Here is a 10,418-nt window from a genome sequence, read left to right as displayed (position 1 = left end):
TTCAGAATCCTTAAGGATATCCTTAGAATTTCCTAAACAGAGGGATTCTTGAGAACCCATAATAAAAATAGAGAAAGTACAAATAACCAAATGCAGAAGGGTTACCTACATCTCTTTCTCCTATAACTTCTGTGTTGAAACATGAGTTCAGGTCTCCTCCAGATGCTTTAAAGCTTTTAATACTAACTCTCTCCTTGCCCAGTGTAGTAACAGAATTATTTAATATGGGAATGGCAAAAATGTAATGTTCCACTTGGGGGAAGGACCTCATAGCAACATATCTCAAAACAAAACAAAATCAATTCAAATGTTCTTATGTGTGAATATGCTTCCACAAAATCCTGGGAAGTTGAAGTGTTCTAAGAAAGAGAGACAGGGAAAGGCACTAAGGTGGCTCAGTGGTTGAGCATCTTGCTTTGGCTCAGGTCATGATACCGGGGTCCTGGAATCATGGGATTGAGAACTGCATCGGGCTCCCCACCAGAAGCCTGCTTTTCCCTCTGCCTATGTCTCTGCCTCTCTCTTGTCTCTCATTATTTTTTTTAAATCCTCTTTAAAAAAAAAAAAGAAAGAGTGAGTGGGAGAAATTGTCAAACGCTGCTGAGAGTTTAGTAACTGAAAAGCTAACATTAGACTTGGTGTTGTCAAAATTTGGGCCATTATGGGCACTGATTGAATGAACAAGAAACAAACAAAAACACAAGAGTAGGATTTGTCTCAGCCTAACACTACCAAGTTTACAAGATATACATGTCCTAACAAAGCTTTCGAAGATTTTTGATGAGTGTTTCAGAAGGTACTTGATCAAGCTTACCCTAATAACCTTAAGGAAATAAATGGTCTCCCTACTGTTTCTTCCCCCCACCCCTAATCTTTTCAAATATAGTTTAAGAAAAATCTGTATTAGGGCCTGCTGCGCCTGGGAGTAATTGATGCCGTCTATAACTTTCTCAGGGAAAAGCTGGATGTAGATGCTGAAAAATTCCTCTCTTCTCCTTATCTGGGGAGGAAACTTCCTTGGCAATAATTAAGTGAAAGAACAGTCAAGCCAGCAAGTTGACCTGAGAGCTACAATCCCAGTTCTCCTTCCAAAACGATGAGCTCTGCTGTCTCTGTCCAGAAAATCACTCATAGAGACACTGAAATAAGTGAGACAGTGTGTCTTGCTGTCTGAATTATTTACATGGACTTGTGACTGTGGCAGTGGTAGAAAGACAAGCATATACAGTATCAAGAATTCATGCTTTCTTTATGGGTGTGATATGCTACAGAAAGCTAGAAATCCTGCCTCTGTTCCCTCTCTTTGTTTAATCCACCCAAGATTTCCTCTCCTTCCCTTTTCCTGGTGAGGGTCATGCAGTGATTTTGCTGTTCTGGATCAGACAAGAACTAACTATTCTTAGTCACTTTCTTTCTACTGTCATGTTGCTATATGGTAGGCAGAGTCCAGGACAACAGTTATTTGAATACCGACCGGGGAGTCTTTCTTCTGAAACAATGAATATATTTGTTTTATTTTTTGAAGATTTTATATTTATTTATTTATTTATTTATTTATTTATTTATTTATTTATTTATGAGAGACACACAGAGAGAGGCAGGGACATAGGCAGAGGGAGAGGCAAGCTCCATCTAGGGAGCCCGATGTGGGACTCCATCCCAAGACCCTGAGATTATGACCTGAGCCAAAGACAGACACTCAACCACTGAGCCAACCAGGTGCCTATATTTATTTTATGTGACCAAAACTGCTATATTTCTTTTTAAATTTATATTATGACTATTGCTGTTAAACTCCTCTCACTCTCTTTTATTATTCCAAGTCCTTTTACTTTTACTTTGTAGTTTTGACAAAGCCTATGTTTTTCAACTACTCTTTGCTTATATGTTTATATTTCTAAAATAACATTAATCCCATTTAATTTCATTCCACATCAACTAATAGCATTTTCATAACAATATAATCACAAGAACATATTCTCTAAAATAACTTAGTAACCTGAGTAACTTCTTTTACTGAGTTATAACGGGAGGTAGACCAGCTCTGTTTCTCCTCTAATCTAAAATTTCTTTTTCTTTTTCTTTCTTTTTTTAGGTAGGCTCCACTCTGAGCTTAAGCTCACAACCCTAAAATGAAGACCTGTGCTGAGATTAAGAGTCCAATGCTGAACTGACTGAACCACCCAGAAGAAGCCTTTCTCCTCTTACCTAAAGTTTCCAATCAATGCCATCTATTACAGACGCACAGCAGTATTATTGCATTTTGTAGCGAAGCCATTTGAATTTGAATTTTTAAAAAAATTTTACCATGTGCTTTTTTCAATTATATTTACTGTCTCTTGCATTTCCCCAACTTTTAGTGGCTACCAAAAATGATTTTAATGTGACCCCAATTATGTTCTACTGTGAACCTGCCTTTATTATCAAAGATATATGTAAGGCACTAGTACCCTTTACATCACATTGTTTGGATTAAAATCCTGACTCTAACAATTAATATCAATCAATTAGATGATTTATTTAACTTTAGTAAGTATGGGTTTTTGTATCTTTAAAATAGGAAGACTTCATATTATCAGCACTACAAAGTTTGGAGATTACATTTGATCATTTGCATAACCTGCCTAATATCTGGTAAATAATCAACACAACTTTTACAGAGTCTTTGCTTTGTATTAATTATCCTGTTCATAACTCTGTTTTATCACTTTAAATTGAAAGAATTGGTCTGTGTCATGGAATTTTAATCTGCAAGGCAGAAACCTGGCTGCATCTATCTCCGTACCATCAGTATGAATAGGCCTGCGTTTTTTATGTACACCGCCTTTACTTTTTATCTTAGAGCTTAGAGGTAAATTCAACAAATATTTAACAAGTGACTCTGTGCTCTACAAATGAAGCTTTTTTTTTTCTAAATAAGTCAAATCCTTTAAAGCTTTTTTCTATCTTGAGTTGTTTTAAATTCACTTAGAAACTAATAACTTTGAAGAACTAGTATAGCATTCTTACCCACCTAAATATCTGAAAACTGAACTGCAAGTGCTAAAGTTTAGTATTTATTTTACATTTAAAAAAATTCAATTTGCCAACATATCATATGACACCCAGTGCTCATCCCATCAAGTGCCCTTCTTAATATAGTATATAATTTAGCTAGCTTTCCACTTAAAGATTTTGAAAAAAAAATATAAACATAAGTTAATATCATTGCTAACCCTAACACTTGTCACGCAAAGTCCTATTAAGCACTTAATTTGCATTCATGGACAATAACTAGATGGCTATGAAAAACAATTATTATAAGGTTGTTTATTCTTATCCTTCTAAAGATGTGGCTTCTAAGGCAAATAGTTTTCTATAATGGTGATAATTTATGTGATTAGGTTTTTATAACAGGTCATGAAATTAATTTTCATCTTAATTAGTGCCCACAGCAATGATTATATTAATAATCCATTTAGCTAATTGCATTTTGCTAAGTTAGTTGTGTTGCATTTTGGACACTGCTAATATGCCAAGGTCAGCTTGTCTCCTCATCAGTATCCAATAACCAATGGAAGGTAATAGTGAATAATATAGCTTATGTTTGCAAATCCTAGATTATCTATAAACTCATACTTCTTTTAGTGGTATATATCATTTTCCTTAAGAGCCTTAGAGTCAATTACCTCAGTTTCAAGTCATCCTCCCACCAGGATTGAAGGGTTTATTAGGCCCTAACAGCCTGCTGTAGGCTAACCAAATTCACAGAACACTAATTTGTTAAAGAGAAGGTCAATATATTCATTTAACATGAAGATCATAACTACCTAGATAACCTTCCTCTTGTTTCCCATCAATATATTCCTTTCCCATTAGAAGAAACTTATTTAGGAAGATAAGTTAATGTCATGAAATTATTTTGAAGACCATGAAGTCAAAAAGAACATGATGGAAAAGAGTTCAGCAAATATTATAAAGCCATAAATCTTCAAAGGCATAAATAGATTAGGCCCTGTTTTCTACTTTAGACAAACTACATAATATATATAAATCATTTAAAAGAGCACAATCACTATTCTCTTTGAAGATTTGTAGGAATCAAAGCACCACCCTTCCATTGAGTTTACTTTCTGTTTTAAGACTTTGCAACCTCAGGTCTAAGTTGTAAATGCTCACCTCTGAGTGAAAGAACTAAAGTATTTCCATCTTTCACCATAGGCTATATTATCTATTTAATCACTTCACTTAATTCTCTTCAGAAGAATTTTTTTTTTTTAACCTCATTTTTGGTACCTGGCACTCCAGTGGTACCTCCCACTCTCATATCCAAATTTGTGGAGGACAACTTATATTGATTTTAGTGGTAAAAATTTGCCAAATTTTGTTGTAGTTTCTCGGAGTGGAAAAAGATGAGAACAGGGAAAGATAAGGAAAGAGAAGTTACCCTAAAGTGTGGGAGGAAGGTTGGCAGAAAGAATAGACAGGACATTTTCAAAGAAAATGGCAAGTACAGATTTTTTTTGTGTGGGTAGGAAGACTTATTTTTTTTCCTAAATTCTTGTTTACTGAAGACTGTGTATTAATAGTTAAACCTGTTTGCAATGCAAAATAATATTTAAAAAGTTAAAACATAATCTTTGTATTTCAAGTTTCAGCCTCAATATGCAACATGATTGGAAGCCATCACTCCTAACCTTAAAACAAGAAAAAGGTGAACAAACTGAATATACATATTTTTCTTAAATCAAAGAACTAGGGTCGCTAACATTTGCTTACTCAGAACAGAAGTTGATAGAGCCATAAACCAATAGAGACACATAAATGGCGATTTTGATGAATTTCTGGAGGTTTATTGTGGGGGATAAATCCTCTTGTCAATGGCAGGTAAGAGTAATCATTGTGAAACTCATCCAGGGACTTTTCTGGAAACAAGGGCTACTCTCCAGGATAAATTACTTTCCCTATTCCTGGGGTAGAGTCTTATGCCAGATGGTTGAAGGCCACTCCTACCATTCCAGCTCCCTATTGCCCTTTTGTATCAGAGGAAAAAAAATAAACAAACAACAAAGGAATCAAGGGAACTGGGAATGCAGAAGACAGGAAAGAGAATCTGAAGTGGGAGGCTGAGGGTGGTGGAGGAACACTTGTGAAAGTCCCAGGCCAAAGATACTTAATTTACAATTAAATCTCCAAAAAGAGGAGATTTAATTGTAAAATTATTGAAAGCTCTCCCTTATCTTCCACACTCTATCACCACATTAACAAGGCTTCAGTATTATCACAATGGATTAAACCTGAAACGGCTATAAAATACAAACTATAAGAAGTAATACTTAGGAAAACACAAAGTAAATATGGGACTCAAAAATAAGGGCACTAAGGAAATTTGAAGTCTCTGACAACTATAGCAAACAATAACACAGCCCAACTCTTAGACAGATTAACATGTATTCTCACACTAAAGACCTATTTTACTCACTTTCCACTACTCAATACTATATGTTCACTTTGCAACAGAAAATTGCAGGGCATGCTAAAAGATAAGGAAAGAAAATCCCCGGAAGAAACAAAAGCAATCATCAGAACCAGACTCACATATGAGACAGATGTTGGGATTATAATGAGGATAACTTAAATAAACATAATTAATATGCTAAGAACTCTAATGGAGAAAGTAAACAACCAAGAATAGATGAGTAATATACGCAAATAGATGAAAACTTAGGAATAAAAAAATGCTATAAATCAAAGCACAGTAAAAGAAATGAAAACTAACTTCAATAAGATCATCAGTAAACTTGACATGGCCAGAAATCATAGGCTTGAAAACAGGTCAATAGAAACATCCACAATTGATATTTTAAGAGAAAATTAATGAAAACACATATACATCTATGCAGAGGAGAACATCAAAAAACTGTGGGGCAATTTTAAAAGGTGTTACATAAGCAAAATTGAAATAAAGAAGGATAAGAACAAAATCAAAGAGGTATTTAAAGTAGTAATGACCAAGAACTTTCCAAAAATGTCACCAAACTGTATATCCTGAAAACACAGACAACAAGCTGGACTGAAAAACAAACATAACAAACTCCTCCACATAGATATGTTATATTTAAATTCCAGAAAATCAAAGGAAAAAAATGTCCTATTTATAGAGGTACAAGAATAAAAATGATAGCAGACTTCTCATCGGAAACCTGAGAAAGGGGTGAGAAAGAGAAAGATAAAATCAAGTATTTGAAATGTTGGAAAAGAAGACTTAAAGAAATAGACCAGAATTCTATATGTAGCAAATTACCAATTAAAAGTGAAAAAGAGGGGATCCCTGGGTGGCTCAGTGGTTTAGCAGCTGCCTTCAGCCCAGGGCGTGGTCCAGGGGTCCCGGAATCGAGTCCTACATCCGGCTCCCTATGTGAAGCCTGCTTCTCCCCCTGCCCGTGTTTCTGCCTCTCTCTCTCTCTCTTTCTCTGTCTCTCATGAATAAATAAATAAAATCTTCAAAAAAAGTGAAAAAGAAATAAAGATTTTCTCAAACAATAAGTGATAGAATTAACTATAAACGGAACTTTTCTTCAAAACAAAACTTTTTACACAGAATGAAAAGGATACAGACTAGATACATGAATCCACAAAAAGAAAGAGCAAGCATTGTATGATAAAGGTAAAATAAAATATTTCAGACTTTTGGAGAAGATGGTGGAGTAGGAGGATCCTAAACTCACCTCATTAGATAGAACTAGATCACACTCACATTACTCTAAATAACCCCAAAATGACCCTAAGACTAACAAAACAAATTCCACAACTAAATGTAGAGAAGAGGTCCTGTTCCAGAGGGTGGGAAGGGTAGAGACATGGTCTGGAACTAAATAGACTCATGAGTCTCTCCTTGAGAGGCAGGGAGTCACAGTGCAGAGAGGGAAGAAAAACGAACCCCGCACACACACAAGGGATCCCACTTGAGGAAGATGAATTCTCATAACATTTGTCTTTGAAAACCAGAGGGGCTGAATTTCATGAGTTCTTACAACCAGCATGAATTAAAAACTGTAATTTAAAAAATCCAGCAGGGCTGGCTGGGGTAGAGCCAAGGAGGGGAAGAGCAAATTGAGTTCCTGCCCTTCAAGATATAGCACAACAAACAAACCTTGCAGATACAGCACAGAAGTGACACTGAAAGCTGCCTGCAGTGGACTGGAGGGAGAGTCAGTCGAACAGATCTCCCTGGAGAAATTCTTCAGGAATGAAGGAACTAGCAGGTATCATTTCTGTTCCCTACCCACCCCCCACCATAAACATAACTGTAGGATTCACTACCTAATTTCCTAGCATTGCTACCTCTCCCACACTGTGCCTCCACCAATCCACCCCTCCAGATAGTCTGCCTCAGTCCTGGCACTGCAGAGCCCCTCCCTCAGAAGACCATGGTATGCAGAGCTTGCTAGAACCACTGCTTTGCACTTCCAGGGATCCATCCCTCCACAGGCCCACTTTAGTTCTAGCATTTCCAGGCTTCTCGGGAAGAGGACTGGGAACACTCAAAGCTTGCTAGTACCACTGCCCTGCCCCTTAGCATTGTATGTCAGAGGATCCACCCTCTCCAAAACTCTCTTAGGTAAAATCTACCTAGGGTGGTGCCACAGACCTAAAAGTGTGCTAGCAATAGTGAAAGTGGCCAAAACAACACCAAAGCAATTCCTGTTCCAGAGAGAGAGAAAGATAATGACATATACCAGTCAGACAGAGGCCTCAGCAGTGGGCTAATCTCAGACAACTGGTCTGACTGTAGGCTCTGCCCTTCAAGAAAAGCCTCTCCAGAAACAACATAGGGAAAGTGCCCAGCAGTTTGGTGCTACTATGTCTTAGGCAAATGCCTGGTCTGACTCAACTTAAGGCCAAGGCATCAATAGACTGGGCCAATAACATCAAAGGACCCAAACACCCAAAATAAGCAAAATCGTTCATTGAAGCAAACTGGACTAAAGGAAAAAAGCAGCTCAGCCTCATTAGCAGGGTACACACAGCACACATAAGAGACACCCATGAAGATCCAGGTTCTGTGAACAGAGGACGCTGCATAGCAGGACACTATAGGATGTATTCTTCATAAGGTATTATTTTCAAGTGCATAAGACATAGCTATCTTTCATAAAAAACACAAATACAGAGAGTGGGGTGTCAGGGTGGCTCAGCTGGTTGAATGTCAAACTCTTGGTTTTAATACAGGTCATGATCTTGGAGTTGTGGCATTGAGCCCTGCATCGGGTTCTGCACGCAGCACAAGGTATGTCTGGGATACTTCCCCTCTCCTTCTCCTTCACCCTCCCCCTCTGCTTCTCCCACTACCTTCAAATAAAAAAAAAAATCTTAAAAAAATAAACACAAAGAGAGTTAGACAAAATAAAAGATAGAGGTATATGTCCAAATGAAGAAACAGGACAAAATCACAGCAAGAGAACTAAGCAAAATGGAGATAAGTAATATCATAAAGACACACACTAAAATTGAGAAAAGGTAGAGGACATCAGTGAGAACCTTATCAATGAGAAAAAAAGAACCAGAGATGAAGAACACAATAAATTAAATTAAAATCATTAGATGGAATAAGTTGTCAGCTCAGGAAAGCAGAAAAATAAATCAGCACCTGGAGAAGAGAAAGTAATCAAGCTTGGGAGAGAAAAAAATTATGAAAAATAAGTAGACTTAATGAATTCATTGAGACCACAACTGTAATAACATTTGCATTAAAGGGATCCTAGAAGGAAAAGGGAAAGTAAAGGCGGCAGAAAATTTGAAGGAACAGGAGATGATATCTTTCTAAATCTGTGGAAGGAAATAGAAATCAAGATCCAGGAAGCACAGAGATCCTCAACAAAATCAACTCAAGGAAGTCCATACCAAGACAAATACTAATTAAGATGGCATAGAGTAGTTTTTAAGAGAGAATTTTAAAAACAGCAGTTACATACAGGGGAATGGCATAAGGCTATTAGCTGATTACTCAGCAGAATCTTTTAAGTCCAGAAGGGAGTGGCATGGTATATTTAAAGTGCTGAAAGGAAAAACTCTGCAGCCATTACTTTCTGGCCAATAATGCTCTCATTCAAAATAGGAGAGATAAAGAGTTTCCCAGACAAACAAAAGTTAAAGGAATTCGTGACCACTAAAAAAGCCCTACAAAAAAAACTTAAATGTTGAAGTGGACTCTGAGTGGAAAAGAAAGACCATAGCAAGAGTAAAGAAAGCGGGAAGCAAAACAGCAGTAAAGAAGAAAAATGAAAATCAGTAAAATGACTCAAGAAATTAAACTATAACACCATGTAACTAGAACATGGGGAGGAAAAGAGTAGCGAATGGGTTCAAACTTAAGTGACTATCAACACAGATTATTATATACAGATTATACTATATACAAACCAAATGGTAACCACAAATCAAAAATCAGCAATAGATAAGAAATAAAGAGAAAGGAATAAAAGTATATCACTGAGGAAAGCCAACTAATTTGAGAAAAGAAAGCGAGAGAAGGAAAGAATGGGGAAAACCTACAAAAACAAGCATAAAAGAAGTAACGAAATGGTAATAAGTATATACCAAGCAATAATTACTTTAAACATTAATGGATGAAATGCTCCAATCAAAAGACATAGGATAACTGAATGGATAAAAAACTGAAACCCATCTATATGCTGCTCACAAGAGACTCATTTCAGACCTAAAGTCATATACAGATTGAAAATGAGGGGATGGAGAAACATTTATCATGCAAATGAATCTGAAAGTCAGTTTAGCAATACTTATATCAGACAGTTTAGACTTTAAAACAAAGACTGTAACAGGATACAGTTAATGATTATACTTAATGTATAATCATTAAGGGGAAAATTCAACAAGATAGAACAATTATAAATATTTATAAACCCAACAGGGTAGCACCAAAATACTTAGGCAGTTAATAAATAGATAGTAATACAACATTACTCAGGAACTTTCACACCTGGCTTCCAAAAATGGACAAATTATCCAAACTGAAAATCAACAAGGAAACAGTGGCTTTGAATGACACGTAGGACCAGATGGATTTAACAGATATATTCAGAACATTCTATCCTAAAACAGTAAAATATACATTCTTTTCAAGTGCATGTGAAACATTCTCCAGAATATATCATATATTAGGCCACAAAACAAGTCTGAACAAATTCAAAAAGATTGAGGTCATTGCACAAATGATTCTGACCACAACGCTATGAAACTGGAAGTCAACCATAAGATTAAAAAAAAAATCTAAAATGAGCACAAGTGCATGAAAGCTAAGCAACATGCAACTAAACAATGAATGGGTCAACCAAGAAACCAAAGAAGAAATCAAAAACATATTAAGACAAATGAAAATGAAATCAAGATGGTCCAAAATCTTTAAGATGCAGCAA

This window comes from Canis lupus, chromosome 38, assembly GCF_003254725.2.
Source record: "Canis lupus dingo isolate Sandy chromosome 38, ASM325472v2, whole genome shotgun sequence".
In the NCBI taxonomy this organism is placed as follows: domain Eukaryota; kingdom Metazoa; phylum Chordata; class Mammalia; order Carnivora; family Canidae; genus Canis; species Canis lupus.
Note: the sequence above shows the minus strand (reverse complement) of the source record.